General features: G+C 42.1%; 1 pseudogene; it reads left to right on the forward strand.

Moving 5' to 3' along the window:
• The first annotated feature begins 1,433 nt into the window (after nt 1-1,433).
• LOC135702004 (uncharacterized) lies at nt 1,434-14,087 on the forward strand (annotated as a pseudogene).
• Nucleotides 14,088-14,648: the final 561 nt, after the last annotated feature.

Raw genomic sequence — 14,648 nt, forward strand, 5'->3', positions numbered from 1 at the left:
GGTTTACCAATAATAATTTAGAGAACTTCTTAGTCATCTTTTCTTTTTCTTTTAATAATGAGACTTTCAGCCTTAGGCCAAACTTCTTAGTCAATTCGACAGAACTTTCTACACACTTAGAAATAACTAATTTTACACGTGACGGAATCCGTCTTTGACATAAAGAATGAGACGTAAACAAACATGTCATGTAATATTAAGTGCTCCGAGACTGAAAAGTTCGTTGCTCGACGAAAACTGCGTTTGATTGAGCCATATTTCGCGTCTGTTATGACTTAACTTTATGTCAAAATTGACGCTCGTATATGTCACTCTCAGAGCACCTAAATTTACATGATTTTTTTTTAAGTGTGTAGGATAAGACTTTTAAGGATACGTCTGGAGGACTGTCAAGACAAGTTCAGAGGGTTCAAGACAGGTTGGATTACTTTTAGGACAGGTTCGGAGGACAAAGTACTTCAAAGATAAGTTTAGAGGATATCCAGGATAATTCCAGCAGGAAAGCAGCACTTGCCGCCAGATGTCATCCAAGATAAGATAAGAGAACATATCCAGAGTTGGTTTAGGATAAGGTCAGAAGGGCACTTCAAACATTCAAGATAAGTCCAGAAAACTTCGTTGGAAAGTTCAATGAACATACTGGGATAGTCCTCTCATAGCTCAGTTGGTAAAGGCGCAGCAATAAAGCAAAACTATGCTGGAGGCGGTTGGGTTCGATTCTCGGTCTGGTATAGGCATTTTTCGGGTTGAAAAATTACCTGTCTTCCCTGGGCATAGAGTATGATTGTACTTACCCCACAATTATACTAATGCAAAAATGGTACAGGCTTAGAAAGCTCTCAATTAACAACTGTGGAAGTGCTCAAAGAACACTAAGTTGAGGGCCGGTGTAAAGTCCCAGACTAGTCCAAAACCTACCGGACCATGAGGACAAGACCAGAGTACTTCAAAGATATATTTAAAGGACATTCAGATGAAAGCAAGCTCAAACTTCATGCACATTTTGCACCCTTTTAGACTGCTGCACAAAAAATTTTGTCACACCAAAATATTGTCACACTTGCTGTGGATGACTCACAGTAGAATCCATAATTGCTGTATGTTTGGGTTTATTTCAATGTTATACAATTCAGTTTTTTTTTTAAAGAAATAAATCAACTTTTTTTTTTATCAAAGTAAGGCTGCGGAGTCTTTAAAATCCATCCAACATCAACAGTTAGATAGTTTCCGAACAATTCTGAGCACAAATATCGAAATAAAGTTCTTCCATAAATTGTATGTTTTATCACTGGGAACGATTTATACGGCCTTCACTGTACATGCTGTTTTGACATTTATTTGTTTTGGTTGTGCATCGTTTTCAGTCGATACGTGTTGAATGTTGATTTGTTTTGATTTTTCCTTTCGATCGGTAAGTATTTGAGTATTTTTCCTTAAGATTTCTCCCATAAATAGAAAATTTCAATTGAACAGGAAAGAAAATGGATAGCGGTGATTCTCCTGAACAAGCTATGGGCGATACGGATGACCCAGAAGCCGATCCAGAAGTTAAATATCTCATTGATTACGATGCGCCGGATGGATGGAACAATCAAGCTACGTTGGATCCGCTCAATGACACTAGTGATGATACTGCGGAGGACAGTGCAATTCGGAATGGGGAAAGGATGGAAAATTCTTTCAACGAGACGAGCGAATTGGATCAATCAGATGAGCATATATTTGCCTGCACTCTACTGGTCTATACGCGTCAGTTCAAAGGCCAATCTTCTGGACGCTTTGTGGCACGGTGGCAGATGTCGGCAAACACAACAGAAAGTTTCATCCATAGAGTATGGGATTTAGCCAAGATGCACTTGAATAGGGAGGTAATTTTCGACCAAAATGCTGATGGAACAACAAATCCAGCGTTGGGAGTGAATGAAGTACCCACTGAAGAGGAGTTTGATAAGCTTAAAGAAAGCAGCAACCTGTTGCAGAGTTGGAGAGGTAAGGATATCTCGCTGTTCCTGCATGTGTACTCTTTATCGATTCCCAAGTAACAAATCTAGAGCTGCTTGGCTATATTCAAAATTTATAAAGGTTTTATTGCAGCTGCAACCATTACCTACAGCTTTATCACGGTCATATACAATGCAAGTCATGAAACATTCTTATAGCTATCTACAAAACCCCTATAAAGCTAATTAAAAAACCAACTGATGCTTATGCTATTTTCACTTATGAAAGGTTTTATGATTGCTTTGAAGTATACAATAAAGTAATATGAATTGCCCTTATAAAACCAAAAAATAAATCCTTTCGTTGCTTTATAAGTAAGCGTTGGTAACTAGTTGGCCATGAAACAGTTATTTTAAAACAATTATAAGCATTCAGTTGCAACTTGTCAGAAATGTAAATAGGTGGTTTATTTTTACAACATACACAGCAAAAAAAAATGTAATATCGATCAACGTAATTCAAGTTGACGTATGAAATAATGATGTAATAGCAAAAAGCAGATACAATATTACATCAATGGATGTAATTTTGTTCGCAAAATCGATGTACATCGTACAATGTGATATTACACAACCGATGGATTGACCTGGTTGCAGCAGTTTCGATGTAATATTCAACAACTTTTTTTGCTGTGTAGAAAAGAATAAAAACTTTCCGGTACTTCCAAGCGGAGCGCAAAGAAAATCAACAAAATTGTTAGCATGAGCATGAACACATTTCGTGTATACGTGTACGCGACGTAGTGTGCGTAAGAAAAACGTCAGCAATCTCCATGATTCTTCCGTTCTCGCTCGCATATACATGGGGTGACACGGTCGAATCTTGGTCGAAATACATGGAATGGTGACAGTCCTAGGGCAAAAAGGTTGAAATCACGCATAACTTTTCATAAAGGTTAATGTACCATTCAAAACTTTTCTAAATGTTTGCAAAATTGGTTGGTTGCACCCGTAGAATAGGAATATACATTTGCCCTCAAATAAAAAAATGAATTCAAGCTGAAAATTGCATTAGGTCCTAAGTAATATTGACAGATTCGCTTCGTCAACTTTCTCTTTGCATCCCCACGGTCATGTAAAGACATTCCCAGGTATTTTCAGCACATAAATCGATAAAAGAAGCTTTTATCTAGCATCCAATACGACAAACACATCAAGAAACGGTTCTATGAATAAGTTATTAACGAAAGAGAAAGTCGACGAAGAGAATCGATCAATGTTACTTAGGACCTAATGCAAAGTTCAGCTTGAATTGCTCTTGTAAAAAAAATAGTTCTCGTAATAAAATCATGCATTATGCTTTTCTGTTCTGCTTTCATCCCATGCACACTGGGCCAGGAATGTAACCTAGCGGAGCAAAATTAATAACTCCGAAACGAAGCATTTTCGCGACTTGTTGTCTTGGGCAAAATTTCTCGTCATAATAAGGACCATCTATTGACATAAACAAGTCAAGTCTTCAAAACGCCATTTCAATACATTAAAAAAGTTATAGAAAAAAATAATGTTCCATTAAAATGAAGAAATCTACAAAACACCTCTCATATACCTCTCTCAAATTTTGATATTTTGTTTATCAAGTATTGCTTAATTTTTGCTGAAAATGTCAGGTTGCGATTTTTTGCGCTTTAGAAGATATTAATGTAATGTAATGTGTTTTTTTTTTCACGTTTTTTCAACAATGTCTTTGAAATTTGAAGCTTAATCCAGTATGTTTCTTCACAAAAGCTATTTATTTAATGTATTTGCATAAGAGAAAAATATAACATTATAAAGCTGTAAGCAAAAAAACCGAAACAGAAAAAAAAAACCATATTTTCGACATTTTTTCTTTAACTCCATATAACTTAGAACCAGTAGACAGTGGAAATTTAACGTCTTTGAAAGAGCTGTTCATTTTGTCAAGATAAAAAAAATTAAAGGGTTGTGTCCTAGACACGACCGCAGTATGACGTAGAACTACGCAAAATTGATGTATTTTTGATTATTATACTTTATCTTAAATTTTTAAAGTATTTCAATGTTTCGGTTATGGTTCAAAACTCGCGACAATGCATGTTAGCATAATCAGACCAACAGTTAAGAATCGTCACATATTTTTTGTTGATTTGCACCTCAGTATAGTACACAAAAACGCCATGCATGTTGTGGGATAAAACAATTGCCAAAAAAACATTAATTTTTTTCAGTAGCTCCATCATTAGTTTTAAGTTAGGTTTCTGAAGCAGAGAAGAAAGTGAAGATTGCATTTTATGATAACGCAACAGGCAGTTATTTTACCTGTGAGAAGACGGTACTTTAAATATTGAACAAAATGTTGGTTTATATGTCAACGAAGTAGGGGAGGAAGCACCTCTTTGTTCTCCAATTTGGAGGGCAACCCTAACATAAAATTACCATGCATCATCATTATGTACTTTACAGCGTGTTCGTAGAATGATTGCAAAATAGGATACTGTGACTTTTCTCAAATTAAACGTTTGGTTTCCAATAAGTAGGTGCTTAGTACAACATTAATTGAAAATTAGAGGATTCAGCTATTGAATTTCAAAATCAGAGCAAAAGCTTGTATACAGGTTCTCCACCTGTTTAATGTTTTGATAGTAAACATCATAGTTAAGGTACGCCGGTGCAAGTTGAAACAGTACGTATATCTCTTTGGAAGTAAATATTCACTGTAATTATTTTTGAGAGGCATTGTGTACTACCGCAAACTATATTAGAAATAATCTCAGTGATTATTCACTTCCGCTAAGAGCTACATCTACCGTTTTAACTTCCCCACGCGTTTCTACTTGCCCCGGTGTAAGGTAATGGATTTTGGTTGGACCTATTCATGTCATTTTTGCACTGCGTCTAAATGTTATTTAAAATAGTTCCAGTGCTCCAATTTTGATCAAATTTCGGATTTCGGTTCCATGTTTAATGTAGATAACGAATATGCCTTTACCTCAATACCCTTAAAGAACCCCATCGGAAACAGTAGATAGGGCTTCTTTCTCTATGATGCACGGCATTTGGGTTAACATCCGACGCCCCTCCTTCTTTACATATTCTGCACAAAAAATACTTTCTAAGCCCCGCCCCTGACAGGATTTCCCACCGTTTTTTTATAAATGGGGCGGGGCAGAAAGTATCTTTTGTGCAGAATATGTAAAAAAGGTTGGACTTCTCGGATGTTTATCTTATTGCATATATAGAGGTAGCCGACGCCGGTGGTGTAGTGGTAAGCGTGACTGCTTCCTAACACCCCGATGGGTCTGGGTTCAATCCCAGCCGAGGTCGGTGGGATTTTTCTGAGGCATAACAATCTCTGGTCACGTCTTCCTTCGGAAGGGAAGTAAAGCCGTTGGTCCCAGCCCATGTGTGTGTTGAATGGGTGCGATATCCTACGCAGGTGTGGAAGCTGCCTTCCTGCACATTCGATTGCCGTCAATGGATGGCAATCGATGTCCGTCGGTGATTGGCACTAGATTGCGGAACAGAGACCGACGTTAAATAAAGGAAAGAAATATATAGAGGTACCAGATATGTTTTAAAGTCAGTTGGTGGTAAATCACCCACAGTATAACATCAAAATATTTTGAGTGATTTTTTTCAGAGGCAGTAGTTGGGTAAAAAATAAACGAAATTAAACTTTTTTTTACTACATTGTAGTTTGCTCAACAATAATTTCCCGTCCATCACAGCAAAAAATTAATTTTAATATCACATCAAAGTGGATGCACTACAATCGTGTCGAAAATATGGTCTAATATTACTTGCCAAAAAGGGCAAAATTATCATTAATACAGTGCATGTGCTGACATTACGTTGCTTTTACTGCATTTGTTTATTTGTGTGGCTATAAAAATTACATGAGATTTTCGACATGATTGAAGTGCATCCTCTTGGATGTAATATTAAAATTTATTTTTTGCTGTGATGTTTTTTTAGGATGTCGTTATAGGGAGGGGGGGGGGGGGTGTTTTGCATAAATAACTGTTCCGCGTTTCGTATTAGGGGCTGTTCATTAACTACGTAGACATTTTTTGGGATTCTTGCCTCCCCCCTCTCCCCTTTGCAGTTAATGAACAGCCCCTTAGTTGAACGGGACCCAGGTCACCTTTAACGACTGACTTGCTCCTGAATACTGCAGGACCAAGCGCCACGCCGTCCGAAGCGGTAATGAGCAGAAGAGTTTTTAGTTTAAATGATCTTTATTTTAGTTTAACTTGGACGATTACCATATAAATTTTTACTAAGTGATTTAATTGCTTTCTTCATCTTTAGGTATGGGCAAAATTCAAAATTTGTTTTACAGAATTAGTCCTAGACTTAGTACACGGTCGACCACCTTGGTGGGATTGGTTTGTTTTGTTTTTAGAATTTGAAGAGAAACTACTTAATACTACTATTTACAGCTTAAAACTAACCTACTCTACTATATACACTTAACCTACTATGTACAAATTGCTTATTAAAGCATGTTCAGAAAGATTGCATTTTTGAATAAATTTAGTTGTCATATCATCAATTTTGGAATCTACTTTGGGAATTTCTGCCTCTTGATGGAGGTCTGCTATTCTTGTGTCGAATGGACGATCTAGGATCATCCTCAACACTCTATTCTGTGCAACCTGGATTTTGTTCCTGTGGGTCTGAGCGCACGATTCCCACACCGGGGCGGCATAGAAGATCGCGGGGGCTATGATCTGTTTGTAGACAGCCAGTTTGTTTTGCCTTGAGAGGCGGGATCTGCGGCAAATGAGCGGATACAAACACCTAACCAAGGCGGAGCACTTAACTAGGGTTTTCTCTATGTGCGAGCGGAACAGGAGCTTCTCATCGAACAACATCCCGAGATAAGTAACATCAGTGGACCACTCGACCCTTGTACCATCCATTATTACGGTACAGGAGGGAGACGGTTTAAGTTTTAATGATTGCCTGTGAAGGAACATGATCGCTTGGGTTTTCGAGGCGTTGATTTTGATTTTCCACGTGGTGGCATAATCAGTAAAGGTGTCAAGGCATCGTTGGAGCTTGTTCGTAATTTCACGAGGCATCCTACCCTTGACGGCTATCGCGGTGTCATCTGCAAACAGAAAGAACACGCAACCGTCTCCTAGAGGAGGGATGTCCGACGTGTAGATGCTGTAAAGCAGTGGTCCCAGCAGACTCCCTTGCGGAACACCTGCTGGGATCGGAAATTGTCCCGAAAGGGAACTATTCAACGACACCCTGAACGACCTTTGCTGGAGATAGTTACGGGTGATTTTCACAAGGTATGGTGGAAAGTTGGAGTTACAAAGCTTGTATATAAGTCCGTCGTGCCAGACATTGTCAAACGCCTTTTCGACGTCTAACAAGGCCATGGCTGTGGACTTGGATACAGCTTTGTTACTCCGGATGTTATTCATCACCCGCACTAGCTGATGATTGGTGGAATGCCCCTTACGGAACCCGAACTGTTCCGGAAGAAGAATGTCATGTTCCTCCACAAACTTGTTTAGTCGGCTGAGGATCAATTTTTCGAACAGCTTGCTCAGCGCTGAGAGCAGGCTAATCGGTCTGTAGCTTGACGGTAGTGAAGGGTCTTTCCCAGGTTTGCGGATCGGGATGATTTTTGCCACCTTCCAGATGCTTGGAAAGTAGTGCAGCTCCAAGTATCTGTTGAGGATGGCAGCCAGCAGCGAGTGCACCCTCGCGCTGAGATTTTTCAACTCTAGGTTGAATATTCCGTCAAACCCGGGAGCCTTCATGTTTTTACTATATTTCAGCGCTGAGCAAATTTGTTCCTCTATAATCCGTTCTTCTGGAGGTACGGCACAAGGGGAGGTATCTAACGTCTGGACGCACTGCACAACCTGGTTCTCGAGTGGACTTGGGATTGTAGAGCCAAGCAAATGCGACTGGGCAATGTGCTCCCCAATTGCATTGGCCTTCTCTTCGTTGGTGATAAGCCGTTCGTCATTGACTCTAAGTGGTGGAATGGGCTTGGGGTGAGACTTCAGCACCTTGGCAACCTTCCAGAATGGTCTGGAACGGTCGTCCAGGTTCTGAACGAGCCGCCCGAAACTCTCGTTCCGGATTGAGACCATTCTGGAAGCGATCTGCCGATTCAGATCGACCATTTCGTATTTACGCTGCAGATCCCCAGTCCGCTGAAACTGGCGTCTACGAACATTTCTGAGCCGAATCAAGAGTTTGGTGTGGGAATCAATTGCTTGAAACTTACCCCTCACAGGAACTCGTCGAACGCACTCTTCGTCAGCCACGGATATGGCTTGATGGAGACCCTCCAGGGCCCGGTCGATGTCCTCCACTGTGTCAAGCGGTGGGTTGTCGTCGATGTGGCGGTCGACCACGCGTCGAAACTGGACCCAGTTGACTCGATGGTAGTCCTTCCGCAGGCACGGTGCAGGGGCCACGTTGTAGCCCAGTTCGGTCAGCACCGGTTGGTGGTCCGAACTCAGGTCGTTGATGGCAACCGGCTTGGCTAATCCGGTGTTTGCCAAGAACAGGTCCAGCGTCGATGGGTTGCCCGCCGGTGATGTGAAGGTTGGTTCGTCCGGAAACCAGACGGAATAGAGACCATGCTGGGAATGGTCGAATAGCAGGCGGCCGTTCTGGTTCTGCTGGTAGTTCCGCCAGGCCTCGTGCCGGGCGTTCAGGTCCCCTCCGATTACGAAGCGGGCATTGGTGCGGGTTATGATGGCAAGGTCGTTCTTGAACTGCTGTGCTGTACCATTGCTAACGGTACATTGCCGGGGGCAGTAGGCGGCGATGAACCGGACGTTTCCGGTCGATGTTTCCACCTCTACGCCGACGGCCTCGATGATGGAAGTGCGGTAGTGGGGTAGGGTGCAGTACTTGATGCCTTTCTTGATGATGACCGCGACACCGCCCCCCCTGGAGCTGGTGCGATCAAGCCGGACAATGCTGTGGTCGGGCAGCCAGAAGCTGTCACCGGTCTTGAGGTGGGTCTCGGTGAGAAGGCCCACGTCGATGTCGTGCTTGCGGAGGAAGTCTGCAAGCTCAATGTTTTTCGCCCCTACGGAGCGAGCGTTCCAGTTGGCGATCTTTATGGCTTCACGGTCCATAATTAGCGACGAAGGAGATGATAGCTTGGAGCTGTTGTGTTCTTGTTGCGCAGGTGCGCTTGATGATGATGGCCTGGGCCAACAGTGTGACGATCTCATCCGTTGACAGCGGAGAATCGTCTGTAGCTTCACCGGTTGTACCGGCCAATCCCGGAGCAGGGGGATCCGTCGATGGCCCGGAGGCTTGACCGGGTACTGCAGCGGCAGCCAACTGTTGGTTGAGCGGGAGCGGCGGCAACACTGGAATTGGCCGTGATTGGACCGGTGATAACGGAGGAAAGTTCTGCGCGTTGTTTTCTGGAACCTTCTTGCGACCGGGCTGGCTGTTGGACGAGGCCTTCTTCCGGATCTCGGCGTATTCGGCCCGCTTCGGACAGGCCTTACTCGTGGCCTTGTGGGCGGCACCGCAGTTGGCGCATGTGGGAGTGGCTTCCTCGATGCTGTCGCAGTTGTCGATCTTGTGGTTTTTGCCGCATTTGATGCAGCGGCTGGCCATGCGGCAATTCCTGGTGCCGTGCCCGAACAATAGGCAGTTCGAGCACTGAGTGACGCCACGGTGGGTGGGTTTATACCGCTCCCACTTCACTACGATGTGGAACAGTGTGCGTGTCGTCTGGAGATCCTTCACGGTTGTGGAGTTCTTCTCCAGATGGACCAGGTAGAGCTGGTCACGATACTTGATGGCCTTGCTGCGGGTCATCTTGTGGACTTCGACCGGCTTGAGGCCGTTCGCCTTAATCTCGTCCATTAAGGTGGTGGTGTCCATGTCGTGGAGCCCGCGCAGCACCACTTTCAGCGGCTTGGTGGCCTCGATGTCGTGGGAGAAGTACTCCAGCTTCATTCTGTCCAAGAGGGCCTGAACTGCGTTGAAGTGTTTTTCGGCCGGGACCATCAGTTTGTAGCCTTCCGTGCACCGTTGAATCAACCGGTGAACACTCGTGTTTATTTCAGTTACCGTGTGGACGTAATTTGTGATGAGCCCCGGTCCCTTTCAAATTGTATCATTATTTATGTACGGTCCATATCTTTGAAATAAAGTTTCACATTCATCTAGTGATGGCCGATTTTCATTCGAATTATCGATTAATCGATTAACGAACCGAAAAGTAAAATATTTGTAATCGGTTATATCATGCCGATATAAGTATTAACTTCTCCAGAGGAACATCACCGATCGTTTTAAACATGTGCTGCACTCTCATTGGTGGAAAAATGGCAGCACAGCGAACAAAAAAAATCGATTAGTTGTTAATCGAGTAATCAAAAAATGGGACACCTCTGATTTTGGTGTGTTTGTTTTGAAAAAAATGAGCGCGAAATTTCATCTCTACCGAGGGGGTAGCAAAACCACAAAATTACCTTGAATACGGGGGGTATTTATTGGATGAAAGGGACCGTGAAAGAGGACACTAAAATAGAAAGTTTTTCTTCCGACAGTTTCATCTTAGTATTCATCTTTGGTTGAATGGTGCAGCGAAGGCCCTGCTTAATGTAGAAATCCAGCTGCTCCCATAGCCCGGGAGGGAAGCCCTTCACATAGAAGGGTGGCAACTTAACTTTTTTCGGCACCGTCTCAGGGTCCGACTGCGGCTGGGCTCCGTTCTGCAGGGCGGAGAACGGATTGTTGCTCAGCAGCTTTTTTGCTGCTGATACGGTGGCGCTGCTGTCTTCAGGTCTGGGTCGTTTAGTTCCGGGAGGCCCCGGCTGCGGGTCCGCAACGCCTGTCGGGATGGGCAATGGGGTTTTCTTCTGCTTCTTCTGGGCTGGCTCGGTGGTCGCGCCGTCTCCTGGGAGAGTCTGTTTTCCCGGTAAACCGGCACTCGCGTTACCGCGCGATTTCTTACCCATGGCTGGGTCAGCGAGAGCGTCACTACACAACGCGGAGCTAATTCGACTTGCGAACGAACGAACGAAACTAGAGAGAATTCAAATCGACTGAACTGCTCAACAGTCTGGCAGCGAATGAGATGATGTGTGATGATGGTTGATGAGCAGAAGAGCGACACCAGTGCTGTTTTATATCTTTTCAGAACGATGTGCAACCAAGTGGTACTCGATTATGATGACTGGGTTTGGTAAAAACGCTTATTTCATGAAAACAGTAATAAAATTATCATTTGTACATTTTTCAAAAGTTTTATTACAGAAAAATTAGAAAAATATTTACTTCAGCAGGTTTGTAATGTAATATCCTATCGATTGGCGTATTTGGATTTAAATTTGATCTATAAATGACAAAGTAACAAGCGTTCAAAACCTAACACTACTTCACCACACATATTTTTTGATTTGCACCCCAGTATAGTCGACAAAGACGTAGTTCTACGTCAAAACTTTGCCCAAGACATCAAGTCTCCAAAACGTCAGAGAAAGAAGTTAGATTGTGGCACCATCTTTGCGGAATAGTTTTGAACTATTTGTTTATATCAAAATTAAATTTTTATGTACTTACTCGACAACTCAGAAATCGAAATTTATTTGCCGTAACCCATCATCGCACAAATTATGCAAAATTTGGGCCATTAAATCGCATGATGGCGTCTTACAATCAATACTGCGAAACCATTGACTTTTCAATGTCTCGGCATAAACTAAAACAATATTTTAACTCCATACGGAATCATAACTCGTAGGAAGTAAAAATATAATAGCTGACAATATATTTTTTAATATTCTTAAGAAAAACAAATTTGTATTTGTATTTGTACTAGTCTACATCGGTTGATGAAATAAATAAATAAATAAATAAATAAATAAATAAAAAGATGGTCCTTATTATGACGTGAAATTTTGCCGAAGACACCAAGTCGCGGAAATGCTTCGTTTTGGAGTTATTAATTTTGCTCCACTAGGTTGCATTCCTGACCCAGTGTGCAATGTAAGCATTAGACATTTTAAAAAATTGCGCTTGGTGCTTTTCTTGCCTGCTGTCCTTTGTCGCCATATTGTCATTATGAAAATGCCATTAGCCTTGGAATAAAATCCAAGAAATTTCAATAAAATAATGGCTAAATAAGAGATCCGAAATGATTTCCAGTGTGCATTGGTATGAATTCATGTATTGAGGTCTATTTTCTGTAAAATTAAGGTGATTCCATCAAATTCATTTGATTTCTGAAACAATCTTTTTTGTTAACTTGAATTATTTTGGAGGCGCATTTATTTAACGCTCATATTATCTCAATATACACGATAACATTTCAAGCGCATATGTTTTGGAACTTCTAAAAAGTAATATATTTTCTTTAAGATTTTCACTAATGTCGCCATTAAACAAAACTGATTGCATGGTGATCTTGACACCAACACTCAAACCTATTTTTACCGCTAAAGATTTCCATTTGGAAAAAAAAAGTTTCAGCAGAACAGAACAACAACAAGCTAATTTATGGCGGTTGCTTTGAAGCCAATACAAATTAAATTGGCTTTATAACTGATTTTCACCAAAGCGTAATAAAACTGCTTGGATACAATATTACTCTTATAGAGGCTATGAGAACCTTTTGTAGAGTATGAGGCTTCCTGACAAAAGGTTTAAAGACAGCTTTATTGTGATTCTCAAACTTGCTTTATAAACCTTATCAAGAGTGGTCCACTAAGCTGTATGACGATCTTATAGCGGTTATCAAAAGGTTGTGCTGGAGCTATTAATTTTATTGGCGGTTTTATGAAATTGATCTCAATAACCACTAATAGAGTGCAATAAAACAAGAAATGCTACTTGGGTTAGCAACCGTACTATTTGGAACTCGGTGAAAGAGAGCTTGATCGATCCATCTGTACGGGACCGCTAAGGTGCTGCTGCAACACAGGCTGATGTCGAGTTGGCGAATGAACTGAGAACAGCACACGGAAATCATCTCGAGGCACATAGCATGGCATGGTTGTTCTGGTCGAATCCGATTTTGAATTCTCCAGCTCATCTTAGAGAATCCATTAAAGACCATCCTCCACAGCATCTGGCTCACCTGTTCCGGGCTATTCGCAGAGAGCTTACGGTGGTGCATACTCTGAATCATAATTACCATGAAGAAGTAGTTGGTGTACATCAATGAAAACATTCAAGATTCGCCTTGAGGCCTTGGAGTTGAGGGACAAAGTAAGCGAATCGATGATCAGTGCTATGCTTGTTTACACTGGTTTGGAGAACCTATACAACTGCAACACAAAGGTGTTGTCTAACGTATTCAGTAAAACGTTTACCCAAAATCAATTTCTTGTTGAAGAAACGCTTCCATTGTGATTTTATTCAACTGCATGCTGAATAATAACTGTACAATTTGTTTATTACAACTTCTGCAAAACTCTTGTTTACACTGGTTTGGAGAACCTGTTCAACTACAGCATTATATGTATACGCGGTATAGGAGTAGAAGCAACTTTTATACAACGTTTATAGATACATATTAAACTTAAGCTTTATTATTTTGGTGAAAGCTCTTATACAACGTTTGTAGACACTTCTTGACAGCTGCTTTGAAATTTAGTAGAGAGTAAACCTGAGAGGCGTTTGTTGCACTCTTTTATGACTCCTAAATAATCATTGTACAGCAAGCGGTTGTGGTAGATAGAGTTGGTGTGGAATAATAATAATGAAATAAATAAAAACTTGAGAGGTGAGTCAAGTAATGAAACACTCAATTTGAGTTAAACTAAATTAGAGTGGAGCGTGGCAGAAGTGATAATAGAGAGATGCGAACAAAATCTCATGCTTAGTGAGGGGAAAATCTGACACAGCACGGAGGTATAAAAACGAGCTACCTAAGCTCGTAGAGGTCATTCTTGTAACTAACTTTGGAAGCAACGGAGACCAAACAGCAGCAGTAGCAGCAGCAGCAGGAGCATCAGCAGCAGGAGCATCAGCAGCAGGAGCATCAGCAGCAGGAGCAGCAGCAGTAATGGAAGCAGATCAGTCGAGATTCGTGTAGCCGTGACCGAGGCTGGAAACCTCGGTCCGGTCACGACAATGGCGCAGTCGGTAGATCAATCAGTGTCGATGTAAGTAAAGTGTAATGAAATAATTTACTCTCCGACGGAAGGGCGGAGCAGTAATGATTGTTTGCAGTAGGCTCCCTGGCGGAGTAGGCTGAGAATGAAAAAAAAAATACATGAATATAGACCACCCTGCACGAGCGATGAGGAAATGTCACCGGTAGGCTCCCTGGCAGAACGGTCAGTGGAGTAGGCCGGAAGACAACAAAACAAATATCCCCGGTAGGCTCCCTGACGGAAGGGCAGTGGAGTAGGCCGGGAGATAAGAAAAAAAGAAAAGAAGAAGCTCACCGTTAGACGGTCGGTAGAGGAGAAATGTCTCTGGTAGGCTCCCTGGCAGAATGGCCAGTGGAGTAGGCCGGAAGACAAAATAAAAACATTCCAGGTAGGCTCCCTGACGGAAGGGCAGTGGAGTAGGCCGAGAGATAAGAAAAAAGAAAAGAAGAAGCTCACCGTTAGAAGGACGGTAGGGTATCTGGTAGGCTCCCTGGCAGAATGGCCAGTGGAGCAGGCCGCAAGACGAAAGAAAAATATAGGGGTGTCCCCTGATGGGGCAGTGGATTAGGCCGGC

The sequence above is a fragment of the Ochlerotatus camptorhynchus genome, unplaced genomic scaffold, assembly GCF_037179485.1.
Source record: "Ochlerotatus camptorhynchus isolate MF236.1 unplaced genomic scaffold, CSIRO-AGI_Acam_v1.1 ptg000182l, whole genome shotgun sequence".
Taxonomy (NCBI): domain Eukaryota; kingdom Metazoa; phylum Arthropoda; class Insecta; order Diptera; family Culicidae; genus Ochlerotatus; species Ochlerotatus camptorhynchus.